The sequence below is a fragment of the Arabidopsis lyrata genome, assembly GCF_000004255.2.
Source record: "Arabidopsis lyrata subsp. lyrata unplaced genomic scaffold ARALYscaffold_5, whole genome shotgun sequence".
Lineage (NCBI taxonomy): Eukaryota > Viridiplantae > Streptophyta > Magnoliopsida > Brassicales > Brassicaceae > Arabidopsis > Arabidopsis lyrata.
The window spans coordinates 7,090,250-7,108,574 of record NW_003302551.1 but is presented as its reverse complement, the minus strand read 5'-3'; the positions used below and the strand labels follow the sequence as shown (position 1 = coordinate 7,108,574).

The 18,325-nt window shown below is 37.4% G+C and overlaps 2 pseudogenes; both read left to right on the top strand.

The window, feature by feature from the left end:
* The first annotated feature begins 15,025 nt into the window (after window positions 1-15,025).
* Window positions 15,026-16,466, top strand: LOC9313305 (annotated as a pseudogene).
* A 465-nt stretch (window positions 16,467-16,931) lies between these two features.
* LOC110228487 lies at window positions 16,932-17,759 on the top strand (annotated as a pseudogene).
* The last annotated feature ends 566 nt before the right edge of the window (window positions 17,760-18,325 follow it).

Here is an 18,325-nt window from a genome sequence, read left to right as displayed (position 1 = left end):
GCCAAAATCGGCCTCGGGATTGGAAGCCAAAGGTAGCAATGATAGAAGAACCCCTCGTAAAGGGTAAAAAACCCTTCGGGTGGATCATCGGCTCGCTCATTTGGAGTTGGAAGTCTGAGTTCAACCCCCTCGCTAAAACCAAATCGAGCCTTGAGATCCCAAAGGGAATCCTCCGTGCATAAGGTAGAACCCCGGGGATCAGGTTTCCTAGCTTTCTTGGCTCGCTTTCTCTTCTGTTAACCCTTGGCTGCTTGGACTTTAGCTCGGAGCAACCTAGCCGCCTCGTCAGAGTCGTAGTGAACCTCCTCGGCCTTAATAGGAAGTAGAGGCACCTCGGGGGCATTTCGCCAGCATGATACTCCAGCTTCACCAGCTGCCGGTGGATGGGTCCTCCTTCTACTCAAAATCGCCTCGGGATCATCAGGCAAATCCTGATCCCGAGCCACATTTGCAACCGCATCTTCCCGGATGATAAAACGGCTCGGGTCTTCTTCCCGTGAAGCCGACTCTACATCACTTCCACGGTACAACACGATTTGATGGTCCGTGGTAGTCGCCTCGGGGCGAATCGCTGGAATCAGATAGAGACATTTTCTGGCTCGGGAGATTGGAGAAGTTGATCGGAGGAACAAAGCCCGACAGATCGGAGAAATCAACCTAGGTCTAATGACGGCGGCGCTACGACGGAAGTATAACGGAAAAGTAGAGAAAATGCAAAAACTCAAGATCAGAGAAAGAAGAGAACGAACCTTGAAAAATTTCCTTTGCAGTTGCGAAATGAGAGAATGAGTCCGAGACTTAACATTTATAGGGACTTAAGGCGCGTCGGGTACGAACCAAATAAAAACATCGCGTCCGCGTCTAAGGCGCGTCGGGCACACACAAATCAAATAAGATACTTCGCATCCGCACTAATCTCGGGAATCAGCGAAAGGACCTTTCCACTTCTCGAGAAGGAATCCCAACCGTCACACGCCAAGAGAAGATGAAACGACAGAGGAATTCAAATCGCTAAAGGGACCGAACTGATCAAAGTAAACGGCTCGGCCTAATTGTCACAGCTCGTCACGCTCGGTTCTCCAAACTAACGAGCTGGGGGGCTAACTGTTGGGGTCGGATTCCATCCTTTAGCGCCAAGCCAGACTTAGAACACTTCGGGAGTCTTTCAGCGATCACCTCGGGGTATCGCATCATTCACCTCGGGATATCCATCTAATCGATCTAGTATACCCGAGCCCATCGCCTCGGGAATACCTTTAACAAGTAGTTTCAAGTACCCGAGCCCTTCGCCTCGGGATACTTGAACGAGACGTTTCAAGCACCCGAGCCCTTCGCCTCGGGGATGTTTGAACGTTACGAGCACCCGAGCCCTTCGCCTCGGGGATACTCGAACAAGACGCTTCAAGCACCCGAGCCCTTCGCCTCGGGGATGTTTGAACGTTACGTCTCAAGCACCCGAGCCCTTCGCCTCGGGAGTTTCTGAGCCCATCGCCTCGGGGATACCCGAATAAGCCATCCCAGAGTGACCGAGCCAGTCCTTCCTGTACCCGAGCCGATTGCACGAGTTTCCCCGAGGTGAAGTCTTCATCATCGCCCGAGGTAAAGACTTAGCAAATATTCGCTTTCAAAGTACCATTTCCAAGCAAGATGTCATTTTCGAACAAGAAGGATCATTTCCGATATACCCGGAAATGATAAGAGAGAATCTAGAAGGATCGATTCAAATCAGGAAATCTCCCAAAGACTCCGAAAAATAAGGAAACCATCCTAATCCGCGATATTCTGAGCCGACTTCAAGATAAATGGAAATCTTCCGAGAATATCGCTGGAGAGGCGGTTTATCACCTATATATAAAGAGACTCAAGGCTCAAGCAAAGGCAAGCAAGATCGCTCTAGAATTTATACTACGCAAAGCTCTCACAGCACAAACACCTTTTCTCTTACGATCAAACTCTTGTACGATCAAAATCATCTTTTCATTAATAATATCAAGAACACCATCTTTGGTATCAATCGTTTCTGTTGTTCTTTGAGAATTCACGATTATCGTATCCCTAAAATAAAACCTTAGACAAATCTCGATTGTGTTAGTTTCGACTTCCACAATGTAGACCAGAAAGGGAAGCAGAAGAGTATCAGCGGTTCGTGGAAGAAACAGAACTAGCTGTTGCTGAAGACCGAAGACTAAGAGAAATCGCAAGAGGGAAGCGGTCAATGACGGAGCGGTATGAACTCGTCGATGAAGACATGGAGGATGATGCAGAGTATACTCTAGAATTAGTCCGTAAGACAACCAAGTCGCTGATGAAAGAAGATAATCTCACTCCTGAGGATTACTACAACCTCTTCAAGAGAAATCCTTTCTGGGGAACAAGGTATCCCCACCCCGAGACCATGGCGGATCTTGGAATTCTGGAGGATGTTGAGCTGCTGTTCGAAAAGTGTCATATGGCGACACTAATGTCTCACCCTTACCCTGCTTATAAGGAAGAGACCATTCAATTCCTTTCGACTGTTCAAGTGGAGTTGTTTGAAGGGCTATCAGCTGCAGAATTGAGAAAAGAAGGACTGGGATACTTGAGCTTCACCATTGACGGCCGCGATTACGTCATGACCATCAAAATGTTGGAAGAAATGTTCGATTTTCCTAGTGGCACGGGAACGAAACCAAAGTTCCTACGAGATGAGATTAAGGCGTTGTGGAACACAATCGGAGATGACACCACTTTCAGTTCTGCCAGGTCTAAGAGCAACTCCATCCGCAATCCGGCTATCCGCTACTTCCAACGTGCCCTGGCCAATGTCCCGTATGCTAGAAGTATATCCGCCACCTTAACCAACCCAGACATGGAGACGTTGGACTTGGCGTTGAAGAGTTTACTCCGTTACACCAAGAATGGCAAGACGATAAGAGGCGATACAAGCGACACACCTCCGTCCATGTATCTTCTCAACCACCTATGCAGCTACAAAGGGTGGGCTTTATCCAATAGCAAGAAGAGAGTAAAAGGCGCTCTTTGCGTTGGAGGGGTGGTGACACCAATTCTCCAATTTTGTGAAGTACCTTTGACATCGGCTCCAACTGAACCAAGGTGGATGGACATTGCCCATCTTAAGCTTGCCCATGTGATCGAGCACCAAATGCACGATGAGAGATACGCCTACAAGTTTGACCATCCGGCGGTAGGAGCTGCACAATTCCTCATTCCGTTCCGCGAGATGACGACCATCACGGTGAGAGACAACATTGACTTCTCACCACCCATCGAAACCCTCCATGCTGTGATTGGAGGCTCTTCATCCAGAAATGTTGCTGAAGAAGTAGAAGAACAGAGCGACAATGAAGAGATTAGCTGGGAGAACTATGACACAAGCAGGTTTCACTTCGAAGAACACAAGCCTCCTTCACGAGAAAGTAAGAGTCTCGCTGAATCACACCAGAAGCTCAGGCTAGTTCAAAAATGGTGCAAGTTTCAGGACAAAATCATCAAAAAGTGTATCAAGGCCCTTAGCTGCACATCATCGACTACTGCCGTCGCAAGAGACAACCCGCCCGAAGACATGCCGTACAGGCGCCATGACATAGCCCCGCCAAGGCAATCCGCCTATCAATAGAGAGAACGCGCCGCTCCGCAAGAACCCGCAAGGCACTCGTCTCATGAGACCAGAGAACACAAGAGGAGGAAGAATGCGAAGATAGTTCGTTCATCAAGCAAAGGGCGAGTAATGTCAAGGAGGAGATCGCATGATCGCCGAGCTCAACAACCTGCTGGGGTTGCAATTGAGCACGATGATGAGGAGATGGCGGAAGCGCAGCTAGGACCTGTCATGCCTATGGATTACACTCAAGCGGAGATGGATGACTACATCTCCAGGTAATTTTCTTGAGGTAACACACCAAAACACAATTGTAAATACCGTTTTTGTTTTTGTTTCTTGTGTTTATCTTGAATTCTTTCACAAATTTTTATTACACAAGGGACTGTGTAATTTAAGTTTGGGGGAGGGTTCAAGACGTATTTGACTTGTTTTTTGTGAATATCATTTGAGTCTGCATATTATCTAAAACATAGAAAAAAACAATAAAATTTGAAAATTTCTGAAAATGTATTCCACAAAAACAGAGTGCTCATGTAGCTGCATTGCATTTAGGATCGAGTCTAGAGTGTTTCATTTAGGATTGTTGCATATGCATAGGGGATAATGAGGAAATAACCTTGTAAGCATGTTGATTTACTGAATAAACTCAATGCCCTCGTTACTAGTTGTCTGATGCATTTGAATGACTTTGAAGTAAAACCGCACCATGTTCTATAGAAACCACTCGATAGCATGTCATGAAACCTTTCCCTGTCAATTTGAACTTGAATCTGACTTATAATTATCATGTTTGCATCGGTTTTGAACTCGCGGATAGAATACATACTTGGATTTTCTTTCACTTATTCACCACTCTTGTTAATCCAAGTAGCTGCTTCTGTTATTGGAGTAGTTTCCCCACCCTTAACCAACCCTTCTTTCAAGCCATGTTATTTGTGAGAGCATGTGAGGCCTATTTTAGGATTGAGCTTGGAAGAACGTGTTAGGTTTGAGCCGACAAGAGTAGTATCTCATGTAGTTCCAATCCGCGTTTTCGGACTTGGTAGGACTAGGTGGGAACTTATTTGGGATTGAGATTGGGTGTGAAAAGAAAAAGAAAAAAACGGGTTAAAGTCTTTAGGAGAAGGAAGCTGAAAATCATACTCAAGTCTAGTGAATGTTTGGGAAGTAAAGAATTGTTAAGTTATGCTCTAAAAGAAAAGATGGCAACAAAAACAGAAAAGATTATAAGAGCCATAAGAGTTTAAGAAAAACCAATTCGCTAGACTAGACTCATAGAGTATAAGAAAGTTTCTCCTTAAGAACAAGAGCCGAAGAAAAGAAAAGACAGATTGATCCAAGAAAAATATCTAAATATGCCTTTAGTGCAAAAGGGTAGACTTAGGATCATCAATGGGTTTAGAAATAAGACCATCTACTTGTTATTCACAGTTTATGTCATTGGGTAGATGGGATGCTATTCTTGTATGCATAGGTTGACACTTACCTTTAGCATTCTTCTAAAGCTCAGTCTATTCTTATTGAGAGTCCCCTGCTATTCATATCTGAACCACCTTAAAGGGACCATCTTTGTCTCATAACCTGTCCTTAGCCAAACGAGTTCACTAACGTTGCACAGCTTGATTCATGATTTTGAACTTAATGAATGTTAAAGGGATTGGTTGATTTTGACGCATTATGCAATTGAGTGTGAGTTGGATCTTGACAGAGCATGGTTAAAGTTTTTAAGTAGAAGTCGTTCACCTCGCATCTTAGAACTATTAACTTGGACATTGAGCTTAATTACTTCATCACGTGTTTTGGTTCTGAATCCCCAACTTCAAACCTCTCCTCCCGCTTATGTTTTCTTGTTTGCTTGAGGGCAAGCAAAGACTAAGTTTGGGAGAGTTGATATGTCTATAATTTGCATGATTTAAGCATTCATTCTTCATCACTTTGTCATTGTTTCAATCACATTTCATCTCATTAGTAGTCGTTTTAGTGTGTTTTGCATACTTAGGACGTTTTTGCATTAGGATTGCATGTGCATCGCATATTTGGTTGTTTTCAGGTACTTTGGATGCTTTTGGAGTTCAAACAGAGGAGAAACAGAACAGAAATTCAGAACGCTCAATCACTTCCTCAGCCAAAGCACTCGATCGCAACCTCGGAGCCCTGACAGAGCAAAGCACTCGATCGCAACCCCAGAAACTGTCATGAAGGGCAAAACCACTCGATCACAACCCCGGAGCAATTTCAGAAGAAACCCTGACAGAGCAAAGCACTCGATCGCAACCCCAGAAACTGTCATGAAGGGCAAAACCACTCGATCACAACCCCGGAGCAATTTCAGAAGAAACCACTCGATCGCAAGATCGAGCAGAAGCTGTCATGAAGGACATATCACTCGATCGCAAGCCCTGAGGGATCACCCACTCTACACCACTCGATCACCATCTTACGTCATCTACTCGATCGCACCACTCGATCGCAAGGTCGCTGGACCATTCCATCTCGTCTTCACTACAGACCACTCGATCGCAAGACGGAGTTCCCGAAGCCCAGTTTGATCAGTTTCACTCGATCACAGGGAAGCCCATTTCAGCCCATCAGATGTTTGATCGCAAAGTCTCGTTTTGAAGACCACTATCCCGAACTTTCCTTATTTAACTTTTTTTCGCTTATATAAGCAGCCTCTAAGGGTTTTCCCTAGGGCATCCAGTCTTTATTTTCAGTTTTTACCTAGACTCGTTTTGGTAGCCGCAGTGTGTTCTTCCTGCGACTTTGTATTTGCTTTCGAGTATTTTATAATTCAGTTTTTGTTTCAGTCTTTATCATTTCCTGTTATCATGTTTTCAATCATTTCATTGCTATTGTTTTTGATTATGTCTGAGTAGTGAATTGTATTTCTGAGGATGGGATAGAGTAGTCGTGGTTGTCTTAGTCGATTTAGATGGTTGAGTTTAGATTGTTTGAATCCCTTCTGGATTAGTTGCGCTTATTGCTTGTTCCTTTCTGATCAACTGGAAAATGAATCCAGACATTCCCGCACCCAAAAGGTGTTTGATGGAATGTCTGATCCACTAATTCCAGAGATACTCGTCTCTATCCCAAGGTATTGGCCGTTTAGAGCGGGTATTGGCTTTAACAAGTTGATTCGATATTGCCTGCTTAGTTAGAGATCGCTAATGGTGATTAGGTCTGTGTCTAGCTCTGCTTGAGAATTTCTATCACGGTGGTGAATTGATTTGCTTTTGAACTTGTTGTCAAGGGATAGCTTCTGTGAAGTTTTGTCAACCGTCTAAATAGATTAAGGAGACCACGCTATTCGATTACCCTGTCCTTAGGAATCTCTTATCCATTTGATTGCCTGTTATCTTACCTGCTTTGTTATTCAACTGCCTGCTATTGCTAGTTTGCATTTCAGTTTCATTTCGTTTCTGTTATTTCGCATTAGGATTGTTAGAAAACAACAACTCTCCGCTTGGCTTGACTTAGCAAATTCTGATCACATCTCATCTGTTTGCATCACACTAGATTGGATTGACACCCTAAAATACTACAACGACACGATAGTGTTTTAGGTTTAACTGAGTGAAAAATCTATCATCAGGAGGAAGAAAAATGATGCTTTCAAGAGCAAGTTCTACTCAAAAGATACTTGGCATTTGATCCGGCAAGTCAAGCCAAAGTGTTCTTGGTATAAAGGAGTATGGTTCCCTAACTCCACTCCCAAGCATGCTTTTATCACTTGGATTGCAATCAACAACCGCTTAGCCACGGGAGACAGATTAATCAAATGGAATGCAAGTTCAAACGGAAGTTGTGCTTTATGTGGGCAAGGAGTAGAGACAAGGGATCACCTTGTCTTCTCATGTCTCTACTCCTCCCAAGTTTGGTCAGCTCTCGCTCGTGACATGCTAGGCAGCAACTTCACGGCAAGATGGGAATCTCTCCTACCATTACTCAACGCTCCATCAACTCCACGGCTTCACTTATTTGTGTTGAGATACGTGTTTCAGCTTACAGTCTATAGCATTTGGCGAGAAAGGAATGGACGTAGACATGGAGATACTCCGACGCCAGCATCCAAACTAACTCGCTTGATCGACAAGAACGCTAGAAACCGGTTGAGTACTTTGGCTCAGTCGGGCTCGCCGGTATACGAAGGTGGTTTGCGCTACTGGTTCCACACCCACAGCCACTAATCTCCTTCTCAGTTTTTTTAAAAGTTATATGAACTGTTTCATCTCTTTGAACTAAAAGATGCATTATTTGTAAAACAGTCTTTTTTTGGTGAATACAATTTTACATTCATACAAAAAAAAATAATAATAAGTCGCTATTTTACGATATCCAAATATGTCGTTGTAACATGACGTATTAACGACATGTTAATGACATACACAAACTATTTGTCGCACACACGTCGTTACATTTAACGACACACGGCATATATGTCGTTAATAGAAGAAATGAGATAATGTCGCAAATTAGTCATTATTTAGCATCATAATAATGATATTTCCAGGAGTTGTAAATATTAACGACATAAAATCATATTAAAAAAATGTTTTTACCTAATTTTTTACCAAACTATAAACGACAAAAGACATATCGTTATGTTGTCTTTAGTTGGGATTACACGAGGAAAATGTTACCACCAAACTTTATACCAAACTATTAATGATGTAAATTATGTCGTTATTCCGTCTTTAATGTGGAAATTTGACTATATAAAGAGATTTGATTGCCGAATAGATTGGAAAGCAAAACAATCAAACGAGAAAAAAATGTTTTCTTCTTCTTCTTTCTTCTTCTTCTTCTCTTGAAAGCCTTTCTTTTTTAGAAAAATGTCTTCTTCTCACTCAAATATTTATCAATCTCGACAATGGATGTACTCGCGAATCGATCCGGAGACGGGCAAGAAGACTAAAGCATTCAAAAGCGGATTGCAAAGTTTTATGAATTTTGCAACAAATCAAGAGACATGCATTGAAACCGGTATGTTGTTCTCTGCCCATGTATAAGATGCAACAATGGTAATTGTTTATCGGTGGATGAAGTTTACAAGCCTCTGTATCATAAAGGTTTTGCACCTAATTACTATGTTTAGTTTTCACATGGAGAAGATTTTATTGATCTACCAAATAGCACTATTAGGCAACACATTATAGGAGGTCGTCAGAATGAACCTAGTCATAGTACTGCTGATTACGATTATGGATATGCAGAGGGTGGGAATAGATATGCTGAAATGGTAACATATGTATATCGTGGGTCTACTTTTTTTTTTTTTTTTTTTTTTGTGCGCCAATCGTGGGTCTACTAATGCTGAAAATTTGGTAGAAGAACCAAACATTGAGGCAAAAAGGTTTTATGAGATGTTAGATGCTTCCAACCATCCAATTTATGATGGGTGTAGAGATGGTCACTCTCTGTTGTCATTGTCTGCTATGATGATGAACATTAAAACGAATTACAATATGGCTGAAGGTTGATGTGTGGGCACAACTAATCAATGAATACTTGTCAGAGGATAATCTAGCACCTGCAACATACTATGAAGTGCAAAAGATGGTATAAGGGCTTGGTCTACCCTTTCTGATGATCGATGTATGCATTGATAATTGCATGATTTTCTGGGAAGGTGATGCACATCGAACGGAGTGTCAATTTTGTAAGAAGGCCAGATTTCAGCTTACGAGTGGACGAGTTTGAGTTCCGTATAAGAGGATGTGGTATTTACCAATAAGTGACAGGTTGAAAACATTATATCAATCTGAGAGCACACCGGCGCTGATGAGATGGCATGCAGAGCACTCTACAGACGGAGAAATATCACACCCGTCTGATCCAGAAGCTTGGAAACATTTCCAATCGACATATCCAGAATTTGCGTTAGCGACGAAATGTCTAATTTGGCTTATATACAGATGGATTCAATCTGTTTGGAAAATCAGGTCGATAATACTCTTTATGGCCAGTAATATTAACTTCATAAAATCTCCCGTCTAATTTGTGCATGAAACGAGAATTTTTATGCTTGTCGATCCTAGTCCCTAGTCCAGAACATCCAAGTCGATCTCTAGACGTATTTCTGCAGCCGCTAATAGATGAGTTAAACGAGTTGTGGTCTAATGGAGTTTGTACGTTTGATGTATCCCAGCAGCAAAAATTTGTTATGCGTGAAGTACTAATGTGGACCATAAGTGACTTTCCTGCTTATGCGATGTTATCTGGGTGGACAAGGTACAAAAGACTATCTTGTAAATATTGTCAAGAAAGTACTAACGCATTTCAACTGAAGAACGGACAAAAGCCTTGTTGGTTTGACTGTCATCGCCGATTTTTACCAAAAAAATCATCTGTATCGTTTGAGCAAGACTTTGTTCAATAAAGGCACCATAGTTAGATCTAATCCTCCTTCAAAGGTAGCCAATGAGTATTTGCTTGATCAGATGAAAATTTATGGTGTTGAAGAGACGGTTTATTGTGGGGGCAACGCAAAAACTGAAGGAGATGCATATTTGTTCATGCATAATTGGCATAAAAAGAGTATCTTTTGGACTTTACCTTATTGGAAGGATCTGCTTTTAAGGCATAACCTTGACGTAATGCATATCGAAAAAAACTTTTTCAATAACATGATGCATACATTGTTCAATGTTCAAAGTAAAACAAAAGATAATTTGAAATCGAGATTAGATCTTCCTCTTCTTTGTTCTCGTCCAGAGCTTCATCTAACGGAGGATGGGAAGGCTCCAATTCCTATTTATAGGTTATCCAGAGAAGTGATTTTTTTTTGTTAAACGGTTTTAATAATTTTTTAAATAATCAATTTCTCTCTCATGCCCAAAGTTCGAGGCGCTAAAAGAAACTAACTGAGTTTGAAAAACAGATCTCATCTACATTTTTATACTCTTTTAGGAATTTTTTTGTGTGTTTCCTCGTTACTGACCATCTTTAGGGCAATCCTGGCCGCCGGTTGCTCCTGGTTTCTTCTCAGGCGTCTTGTCCTCAGTTTACTCGGTCGGAGGGACACTCACACTTGCTACTTTCAAGTAGGTATGACTTACGGTGTTCATGAACTCTGTGAGTACACTGCTCCAGACTCGCTATCCCTATGGATGGTTGTTGTTTTGGTCTAAGGTAGTTTTTTTCTTCGCAGGTGTGGGGTCTTGGTGTCCTTGTTTACTGCCCTAGTGCACACTTTAAACCTGACGTGGTTTCAGTTTTGAGTTGGAGCTCTTTCATTTAAGAAATCCCATGTTTTTACCTCAGGTTGAGGGTGTTTTGTTTTCTTCATCGTCTCTGCAACTTTTTCGGCTGTCTAGCTAAACTGTGTTAGTTTATAGCTCACCTCTCAAGTTTCTTATCATGGCACACCGTCTTTCAAGAGAAGAAAAAGCATAATGGGTTGCTGCTACTGGTGGTACCAGATCCAAGTGTGTCTTGCCTCTCCGGATCCCTGAGAGTGACAACTCGGCTCTTATTGCTGAAAACAAGCTTACTCTCATAGGTAGAGTAACAAACCCACAAATCCAATGTCCTACAACATTGGTAGAGTATATGATTCAGTACTGGTTGCCACCTCTTCAAACCATGCAGAAATGATTGCGCTTCATGAAGCTTGCAGAGAATGTATATAGCTCAGATCTATGACCAACCACACACAAAAAGCAAGTGAAATAGCCTCTAGTAGAGAGCCGACAATATTATTCGAAGAAAATGATGCATGCATCGCCCAAATCAAAGAAGGTTATATCAAAAGCGACAGAACGAAGCATATCCCTCCAAGGTTTTTCTCCTACACTCAAGAACTCGAGAAAAACAAGAAGTTAATATCCAGTATATCCGCTCAAGTGACAACGCAGTAGACCTGTTTACAAAGGTGCTTCCTACGTCAACATTCAGAAAGCATATTCACAGTATTGGAATGCGTCATTTACGAGATCTACAAAGATAAGATTATACTTATCGTTTCCAGGGGAGATTACGCTATTGTACTCTTTTTCGCCTGTCATGGTTTTTATCCCAATGGGTTTTTCCATGATAAGGTTTTTAACGAGGCAGTAGGTAATTATGGATAATCAAGGGGAAATATTAAGATTAATTGGATAAAGTCTCATGTTTTTATCCATTTTCTAACTTGCTCCTTAAGCTCCTTACCCTCTAAATGAGTTGTTCACTAAGGAACTTGTTCTCCATGTCAATGTTGGTATAAATAAGTCATTTGCTTCTTTGTAATAAGATGAAAGAAAGAAGAAGAATTCATAAGAAGCTTTCACGTTCTCTTCTTCTTATTAGAATATTATTATAATATTATATTTTATTCAAGATATAGTAGTTAATATTAAAATAATCAAAATAAAAAAAAAAAGGAAAAAAAACTACATTATCTATTGCGTTTTCAATGTACTATAGAGAGTGAATAAGGAAAGCGTTTTGGCGTTTTTCATTTTTTATTATTAAAAACCGCATCTATGTCACCATTCAACACCTTTTCAGAAATCTGTGTTTAAAAAAAAAAAAAAGTAAACTACGGATTTCAAAAAGGGATAAAAAGGCATGTACCGCATTTCAAAGTGAAGTTAGGTCCTTACCCTGCGGTCCAACCGAAAAACGCAGTGGACAATAGCCTCTTATTTACTTTTGATCTTTTTAATGCTATAAATCATTATGTATATATATATATATATATATATATATTACTATATATATATATCCCTTCTCTCACTCTTTTCCCTCACACTCTTCTTTCACAAAAATTTTTCTCGTAGCCATATATATCTCTTCTCCCTTAGATAATAGATTCTCATACTTGATAAGAAAAGGAAAAAAAACAAACTTTCTATATTATTCTCTCTTTATATTTACTTTAGCTATATTCTACTAATTGTTTTTCATTCATCTTTTACGGGTCTGTTCATCAAATTTTAACGATCCAAGGTTAAATATCCTTTCATAATTTGTTTCATAATCACATTTTCAATGTTATCATAAATATACTCAATAAGTTCTTTCAGCAAAATTAACTTACTCAAAAAATTTTATGACAAAATTTTATAGATTTCATAAAATTTGAAGTAAACTTACGTATAGTATTTTATTGTACTAATATACTTATTTATAAAATTAATTTAATTCTGTTCAAAAAATTTTTTTAACAATAACTGATTTACAAATATTACAATAAGTTAGTTTACTTATTTTCATAATATAGTTACATACGTTGAATTGTTTTTTATTTATTTATACAATATTACTATAATACATATATATATATCCTATACTATTATTTGGGGAGTACACTTTATAAGATACCCTTAACTAACCTTTCATTTTGTAAGAATTTACTTAAAAATGCCATTACAAAAATCTTCTTTTAGAACAAATTTCATTCAATTTATTAAGGATAAACAAGTAAAATACTAATTTATGTCATTTAATTAATTTAATTAAATTATAAAACGAAAATCTGTTATTATATATTTTTTTAAATGACCAATCAAAATGAACATATAAGATTTGATATCTAACTTACCATATTAATTTGTTATTAATCATTAAACTTCACCTCTCATCTTTATATGATTATATTAATATGAAACAAATAAATCATCATATCATCTACATAATAAAAAAAAAAAAGTAAATTTTTTTCTGCATATGCCAAGATTTGAATTTTTAAAAACGCATATAAATTGTTCAATCTATAAAATAAACAATTAAACGGGTCAAAAATTCAGACTTGAGTAAAATATTTATTTACACAAAAATAAAGTCAACAAAAATTCCGACTGATCAATGGGTCAGAATTTGAATATTTATATTCGATTTCATACATTTATTTTTTTGAAATGTATAATTTTATATACTACAATAAAAAATTTAAATATTTTAATTTGCGACATTTAAAATAAGTTTTACTTGATATTTTTAGAGAATATTATCAATACTTAATAGTTCAAAAAGTTAAAAATTATAAATACTCTAATTTGATTATTTTTAATAATAGGTAGCGGGTTAAATATAATATATTATATGATGAAATGAGTTTTGATCCTTATAACTATTTGAATAGTTATATTTAATTTCATATAATTTGTTTTTTGAAATTCATAATTTTATAAACTACAAAAAAAATTTAAAGATTTTAATTTGGAATATTTAAAAATAGTGTAGAACATTTAAATATGGTTTGACACCTCTAAATATTTGAAAATTTGATTCCGTAAGCAATTTTAGAATTAACGAATAATAGATTGTGCACACAATATTTTAAAATGAAATATTGAGATTCTAAAATAAAAATATAGACTCCACGCACGGGTTGATTTTGGTATTATTATATACTAAATATATGTTTATAACATATTCGATTATGCGAATACTTGGTAAATTCCGTAATTATAAATCTCAAACAAATTCTGCAATTAGATTAGCACAAACAAATCTCTATTTCAACAACGAAAGAATTATGAATTGAAAAAGAATTTTCTAAATTAATTCAAAATAATACCTAATTTTCTTAATTAATTCAAAATAATCTATGTTTTATATGCGATTCATTTATGATATTTTAATTTTTGATCTAACTGAAATATATGCAATCCTATTTTGTGGTTGTTAACATAAATTAACTCATTGTTCAAAAATTATTACTTTTTAAAGAATAAAATTACTTTCCGTTTTCATATCTTAAAAAAAAAAATTATCCATAACTGAGTATTATAGAAAAAATTCTATATTTATTCTAATATTGTATATAGGGACTGACAAAAAAATTAATATTTTTTCACTTACTATTATAATATATTAAAACTTAGTTCTAATATATATATTATATAAATTTTGTAATAAATAAAATTCAACCCGTACTAAAGTACGGGTGATGATCTAGTAACATGTATATACAAACATATAACATTTATTAATATCACTGTTTTTATTTGAATAATGTTTCAATATTTACAAACATATTATGATTATTTTTAAATATAAATTGTATATCAAGTAAATATATATATTTTAAAATTTACGATAAAAATTAAAATAAAATAGTTAATAGTTTATAAAATTAGTTTATGAAAACTGCTGAGTAATTGTTGGATTTTATTGAATGCAGATATGTTGTCTAATTGTCGACGAAACTTAAATCCTTCCAGACAAACAGGTTCAACTCATCCCACCGAAATTTCAACTCCTCCCACAGAGACAACAATATGGGTAAATTTAGTTTAGTTATGTTTTTTTTTTAATTAAAATATTTTTGATAGAATAAATAACATTGTATTCACGAAATTTGTAGAACAAAGACAAGTACAAATGGTCGCACATACAGGAAAAAACATTAATTCAATTGTTCGACGAAACAATTGCCATGATAAATTATACTCTTAAGATCATACTGCTATCGGTAGAGAGTATATGGTTGAAAAATTTAATCAAGCATTCAACATGAATATAATTTATAGTTTCTTCAAAAACAAGCTTGATGAATTCAAAAAAAATTTACAAGAAGTGGAAAACTCTTATGCATAAAACTGGCATCATGGTTGATCCTGATACATGTATGATACATGCATCTGGCGCATGGTGGACACAACAAGAGTTTGTAAGTATACAAAATATTTTCATTCATAAAATATGTTTAAATTTTTTGATATCAAGAATCTAATTGATTTTAAAATTATAGGGATGCAAATTAACAAAAAGCTTGAACCGAAAACCGCCTGAGTTTTGGGACGTGATGCAACGATGTTTCGTATTACATGATGTTCAATCACAATCTGAACACTCTGCTCGTCAAAGAAGAGAACAATTAATACACGAGCATACAGTTGATGAAGAGGGCCATGATGACTCAGACACTGATAGTGGTGACTTGGCACAAACAAAGGTTCCTGATACGCAAGAAGAAGAAGAAGTGTATCGTGTTACTATTGATGATGATGAAACGTTCAAATATTCCGCTTCCCGAAGCCAATGCCGAGGTACGCATAATTTGCAGTCAACAACTAGACGTGGGAGTAATGCACACAGATCTGGGAGAAGCTCAAGAGTTTCTATTGGAAGTTGTTCACGAGGAAATCGTAGGCGAAAAATCCTTTGAAACAACAATACAAGACACCATCGCTGGCTATAGAGAATTCCAAAGACAAAGTTTTCAACAACTTCGCCTTGGTGGTTTTGACCAAGATGATTACGATGAATTTAAAAAGGCGGAAGCGATATTCATTGCACTAGACCTTCCCAAGCACACAAGATTTTATTGGGCATGCATTAATGCACTTAAAGAACTAGTATTTTGGCGTAAATATTTCATTGACATATCTAGAAGCAGTAACGAGGATAAGCTACAACTATTAGAAGCTATGACTGGTGTCTCACGAAACAACCAAGATGTGCCAAAACAGTTAGGTCCATGCCATTCATTTGGGAGCCCGAATTTAGGAGGTCTATCATATGGAAGTCCATCTTCTGTGGGTAATAATTTAGGAGGGCGAAACTCACCCGGTTGTTGGGGTCCCGTTTATCCACAGTGGGGCACACCACCAAATGCTCCATAGTGGGGTACACCACCAAATGCTCCACAATGGGGAACACCACCAAATGCTCCTCAGTGGGGTACACCACCAAACTTTCAACAAGGCGGTTCATCTGGAACGACTCCAGCAAATGTCCAATATGGATTTTCACTTGGTGGCCAGGGAGAACATATGAGGAATACACAACAAGCTTCACCATCCGGTCTCGGTTTTACAAATTATTTTGAAACTGGACAAATACCACAAACACCTAGACCGGGAGGTTTCTTCAACATTTGGGGAACCCCACAAGAAAAAAATGCAAGTCATCAAAGTGATGTAGGAGATGAAGATTAGTTTGTGATGATTGTGTTTTGAAATAAATAATGTTTTTTGAAACATCCGGTCTCGCTTATGTTTTGAAATAAATAATGTTTTTTTAGTTTATTTTTGAATTATGTTTAGGTTGTTATTGTAAAATAATCTATGATTAATAACATATTGTTTGTGTTAAATTTCAGGCATTTCGTATATGTCAGTTACGATCACAAGGCCTCAACCATTTAAGTTACGAAGAAAGAATTGAGCTGTGGAATTTAGAAAACGAACAATTTGAAAAGTTAGTAATTCAACCAACTTTGACTTATTATGATCGATATTTTCAAAGAGCACCAGTCCAAACCGATGGAGGTTTGGGATGGAGAAATATTTGACGTCGATTACAACAAGATGATGCTGCTTGTCTTCAGTTTTTACGGATGTCACTTCCATGTTTCACAATATTGCGCAATATGTTGCTGACAAATTACTGTCTACAACCAACACTAAATATAAGCATTGAAGAAAGTGTGGCTATGTTTCTACGGATATGTGGACACAATGAAGTTCAAAGAGATGTTGGTTTAAGATTTGGCAGAAATCAAGAAACTGTGCAGAGAAAATTTAGAGAAGTTCTTACGGCTACTGAATTATTGGCATGTGATTATACCAGAACTCCAACAAGACAAGAACTTTCTCGAATTCCTGAAAGACTTCACATATTCCTGGTAGACCGGAGATATTGGCCATATTTTAGTGGATTCGTTGGAGCTATGGATAGAACTCATGTATGCGTAAAAGTAAAGCCTGAGTTACAAGGAATGTATTGGAATCGACACGATAATGCATCAATGAACATCATGACAATATGTGATTTGAATATGTTATTCACATATATTTGGAATTGAGCACCTGAATCATGTCACGATACATCTGTTTTGCAAATGGCACAACAAAGTGATTCTGAATTTCCTTTGCCTCCGTCAGAGAAGTATTATCTTGTTTATTCTGGCTATCCAAACAAACAAGGGTTTTTGGCTCCTTATAGATCATCACGAAACCGAGTTGTGAGATATCATATGTCACAATTATATTCTGGTCCTCCTCCAAGGAATAAACATGAACTGTTCAACCAATGCCACGCATCTTTACGTTCTGTTATCGAGAGAACTTTTGGAGTTTGGAAGAAAAAATGGAGGATTATTGCTGATTTCCCAAGATATAATGTTCACATTCAAAAAAGAGTGGTAATGGCTACAGTGAGATTACATAATTTCATCAGAAATTCAAATTTCTTAGATGCAGATTTCGCAGATGTAATGACGTAAACAAATATAAACAACGGAGATTTTGAGCATGATGTAGGTGACATGGATGCAGCAGAGTTAGCAGATGGATAAATATGACGCAAATAAGAGACAATATGGCAAATATGTTATGGGAAAATCAAAATAATAGATAATACTTTTTTAATATGTTGTACTTTTTTTATGATGAAACTATTCAACGGTTTTAACAATATGTATGTTAAAAAATTAAATTTATATTTTGATCAATTTGTGTATTAACGGTTTATAATTATATGTTATTGTTTCTTCGTTAACAAAAATAAAATAATTAATCATTAATATATATATATATATATATATATAATCTATAATCTGGATTCCTTATTGATTTGTTACCATTCAAACATTTTATTATGTACCGCAATTAGTTTTTTCACCAATCAAACATTATTCCATACCGCTTATTTTGTACAAATCGCACTTGTCCCGCAAATACTTTTCTCCCGCACGTACCGCAGTTGAACCGTACCGCACTATAATACCGCTTTCCCCGCATAGCAAAAAACGCTGTTACCATTCGGACATAGGTAGTGATTGGTGACACA